Here is a 4,957-nt window from a genome sequence, read left to right on the forward strand (position 1 = left end):
CATACCCCCCCCCCCCCCCCCCAACTGTGCTGACCCCTGTACCTGCCAGGACCGCCACTGCACAGCTCCCAACTGTCCCTGATTTGGAGCAATGTCCCTCTGTCCCTCATTCCTCCTCATCTGTCCCCTATTTTGGTCTGATCTATATAGTTGTATATAAAATGCACTTTTTAGCTTTCAAAACAATGCTAAACTTTTCACCCAATTTCTGCATTTGTAAATTTCAAAAGCCAATATAAAGGAATAGAAGTGATTAAAAAAGCTCTTGTGGGTTTAACTAATATATATCCCCCCCCCTATAATTGTCCTTTAAGGGGGCGTGACAAGGGGGTGTGTCCTATACCTACTTACATTTGTTAACTGGTGTCCCTCATTCTCATCTCAAAAAGTTGGGAGGTATTTCAGTGTCTCCACCACATTTACCAGTAGCATACTTGGGGGGGCTACATGTTTTGTGGGTTACACAGAGCTGCGGACATAACACCCCCAGAGAGAGTCAACACCCCCTGTACTCTCTGCATTACTGACCCCTGCACTTTTTGCATTGTGCATGCCTGTGACCTTTTCTCTCTGCAAAATGAACCACAGAGCCTTGCACTGTCTGCACTATGCACTCCTGACACCTGAACTCTCTATGACATGCACTTGTGACCCCTGCACTCTCTTAAATATGCTCTCCTGACACCTACACCCTCTGCATTACACGCTCCTGACCCCTGCACTCTCTGCATTACAAGCTCCTGACCCCTGCACTCTCTGCGTTACACGCTCCTGACCCCTGCACTCTCTGCATTACAAGCTCCTGACCCCTGCACTCTCTGCGTTACACGCTCCTGACCCCTGCACTATCTGCATTACACGCTCCTGACCCCTGCACTCTCTGCGTTACAAGCTCCTGACCCCTGCACTCTCTGCATTACACGCTCCTGACCCCTGCACTCTCTGCATTACACGCTCCTGACCCCTGCACTCTCTGCATTACACGCTCCTGACCCCTGCACTCTCTGCATTACACGCTCCTAACCCCTGCACTCTCTGCGTTACACGCTCCTGACCCCTGCACTATCTGCATTACACGCTCCTGACCCCTGCATTCCCTGTGTTACACGCTCCTGACCCCTACACTATCTGCATTACACGCTCCTGACCCCTGCACTCTCTGCATTACACGCTCCTGACCCCTGTACTCTCTGCATTACACGCTCCTGACCCCTGCACTCTCTGCGTTACACACTCCTGACCCCTGCACTATCTGCGTTACACGCTCCTGACCCCTGCACTCTCTGCGTTACATGCCCTTGACCCCTGCACTCTCTGCATTACACGCCCCTGACCCCTGCACTATCTGCATTACACGCTCCTGACCCCTGCACTCTTTGCGTTACACGCTCCTGACCCCTGCACTATCTGAGTTACACACTCCTGACTCCTGCATTCTCTGCATTACACGCTCCTGACCCCTGCACTCCCTGTGTTACACGCTCCTGACCCGTACACTATCTGCATTACATGCTCCTGACCCCTGCATTACACATTCCTGACCCCTGCATTACACAATCCTGACACCAGCATTACCCGCTCCTGACCCCTGCACTCTCTGCATTACACGTTCCTGACCCTTGCACTCTCTGCATTACACGCTCCTGACCCTTGCACTCTCTGCATTACACGCCCCTGACCCCTGCAATCTCTGCATTACACGCCCCTGACCTCTCTGCATTACACGCTCCTGACCCCTGCACTCTCTGCGTTACACTCCCCTGACCCCTGCACTGTCTGCGTTACATGCTCCTGACCCCTGCACTCTCTGCATTACATGCTCCTGACCCCTGCACTCTCTGCCTTACATGCCCCTGACCCCTGCACTCTCTGCGTTACATGCTCCTGACCCCTGCACTCTCTGCGTTACATGCTCCTGACCCCTGCATTCTCTGCGTTACACGCTCCTGACCCCTGCACTCTGTCATATGCACTCCTTTATATAATAAAAAGTAAAATGCAGCGCTATTTTATTACATCATTTAAGGTTTAGTATGCTATCTTTATTTGCAAGCGTCTGTACAGTGGTTTTGGGTGTTTAGCACTGGCTTTGTTTCACTGTGATATGCACTCATGACCCCTGCACATTCTTTAATATGCCCCCCTGACTCCTGCACGCTTTCTGATATTCAATCCTGAGGCCTGTACTTCTTGCTATATGTACCCCTGAGTGAGAGGCCATCTTCCCCTCACTTGGCTCCATGCTAAGCAGTTGACAGGATGCAATCGCCTCCACCGCTGCCGGCGGCTCCGGTAAGCTGTAGAGGGCACCAGAGTGCGGCGGGAGAGGCCGCCACCGATAAAAGTGATCTCGTGACAAATCTGTCGCAGAGACCAGTTTTATCTGAAAGCGGACCGCCCGCTGAAGAAGATAATACCGGGGTTATGGTAGCTAGCTGCTGCCATAACAACGATATTCCACTTCAAAGAGCCAACGTATAATGACGGGGGGCAGTCCGTAAGTGGTAAAGTAGGATTAAAAAAAAAAAAAAAAAAAAAAAAGGAAAATGTACACTATGGTTTCTGGGCTGTACTACGGGAACAAACAACAACTAACACACACATATAATGGTATCACTGCAATCGCCAGGAGCAGAATTTATTTTGGGTTGTTCTTTGGTTATGGTTGTACCAAGAAATATACAGCTAAATAAAATAAATAAATAAATAAAGGATTTTTTTTTAACTATTTTGGGCCTGTTTTTATTTGATAATAATATATATATTAAAAAAAAAAAAGAAAAAAAAAGAAAAGATTATTTTTTTTACTATTTTGGGCCAGTTTTTCTTTGATAATATATATATAAAAAAAGATTTCTTTTTTACTATTTTGGGCCAGTTTTATTTTGATTAAAAAAAAAATTTTTTTTTTTTTTTTTTTTACTATTTTGGGCCAGTTTTATTTTGATTAAAAAAAAAAATTTTTTTTTTTTTTTTTACTATTTTGGGCCACTTTTATTTTTTGATAAGCATGTAGGCGGTTGTGTTGATGGGAAGTAATCTATTCCAGGTACATAAGAATTAATCATGTGTCAGTATCAACCGTCAGTTTCTCATTCACCAGAGTACCATGCAACAGGCTTTTACTTCGTCGAAGTTGAGAATCGGCGTCTGCCACACTTTTGCAATCGTCCGTTTCGTGGCTGAGAACACATGGGTCACAAGAGTGTGCTCTCACTTGGTCACGCCTTCTATCAGTTTGTGTAGGATCGCTTCCCAAGGGTCTTTTCGTAAATGTATATGTAACACCAAACTGACCATGTTCTAGACCAGGGGTCTCCAAACTTTCCAAACAAAGGGCCAAGTTTACTGTCCTTCAGACATTGGGAGGCCGGAGTGTGGCCAGTGGGAGTAGAAAATGTTCTGGTATCAGTGGAAGTAAACAACGTCACATCTTTGGTATTAGTGGGAGGAATAGTGCCCCATTGTTGGTTGCAGGAATAGTGCCCCATCCCTGGAGTCAGTGGGAGGACTAGTACCCCATAGATGGTGTCAGGCGCAGAAATAGTGCTCAAGGGCCGCATCCGAGCCACAGTTTGAAGACCACTGTTCTAGACTAAGGATGGGCTCGGGCGTGTTCGCAACTCCATGTGCCCGCCCGGAAGCTGACACCGCGCAGCGCTAATCACAGGCAGTGAGACATTTCCCCATCCGCGGTTGCAGATTAGGAAATGTCTCACTGCCTGTGATTAGCGCTGCGCGGTGTCAGCTTCCTGGCGGGCACATGGAGTTGCTAGCACGCCCGAGCCCATCCTTAGTCTAGACCAGGGATATGCAATTAGCGGACCTCCAGCTGTTGCAAAAATACAAGTCCCATCATGCCTCTGCCTCTGGGTGTCATGCTTGTGGTTGTCAGAGTCTTGCTATGCCTCATGGGACTTGTAGTTCTGCAACAGCTGGAGGTCCTCTAATTGCATATCCCTGGTCTAGACCTTTATCCACAGTCGTTTGACCTTAGGGCATGTCCACCATATATGCTTCATGTCTCCTAGGTCTGAGCATCACCTAAAGCATGTAGATGGGGTAGGTGGGGGGGGGGGATTTAGCAATTCTAGCCGGAGTAAAGTACCACCTGGACAAGACTTTGAACAGGGTGGATTTGATTTAAATCAACTCAATTGAAATCATAATTTTTAGAGCCCTTTCACACTATGCTGCCTAGGGTGTTAGCGGTAAAACGGCGCTCTTAGCGCCGCTTTACCGGCGCTATTCAGCCGCTAGCAGGGTGGTTTTAACCCCCGCTAGCGGCCAAAAAGGGGTTAAATCCGCCCACAAAATGCTGCCAGAGCGGCGTTTTGCCGGCGGTATCGCAGCGCTGCCCCACTGATTTCAATGGGGAACAGCGGTGGAGGAGCGGTGAGTTCACCGCTCCAAAAGCTGCTGGCAGGACTTTTTCTAAGGTCCTGCCAGCGCACCGCTCCAGTGTGAAAGGATCCGCTTTTTTCAGGCACTATTTTTAGCGCTGCAACGCCTGAAAAACGCCCCAGTGTGAAAGGGGTCTTAAAGAGCAACTGTCATCTCTGTCCCGCAGAGGCTCCTCCTCTGACCCGCTGGTGACTCACCAACAGTCTCATTCACTTTAATGGGACGGCTGGTGATGCGGCATGGACACAACAAGGTGAGGGACGTGGCGGTAGAGTGGATGCCGCTAACAGGCGCTGCCATGATGGACCTGAAATGACAGGTGCTCTTTAAATGTAAGGACTTATTCTTGCTTGAAGTTAGAAACTTTAATATTTGCAAACAAAATGAAGGTTTCCTATTGATAATAATAAGCTGTCAGGTTAGTAAAACAGCGATATCAGAACAGATTCAATCATATAGTTTGTAGTGTACATAGATTTGCAAAACAATGGGATAAAGGAATATTCCTGAACCTTGTTTTATCTCATGATTACTGTGAAATTGTGTGAATGCA

The sequence above is a fragment of the Aquarana catesbeiana genome, linkage group LG13, assembly GCF_042186555.1.
Source record: "Aquarana catesbeiana isolate 2022-GZ linkage group LG13, ASM4218655v1, whole genome shotgun sequence".
NCBI lineage: Eukaryota > Metazoa > Chordata > Amphibia > Anura > Ranidae > Aquarana > Aquarana catesbeiana.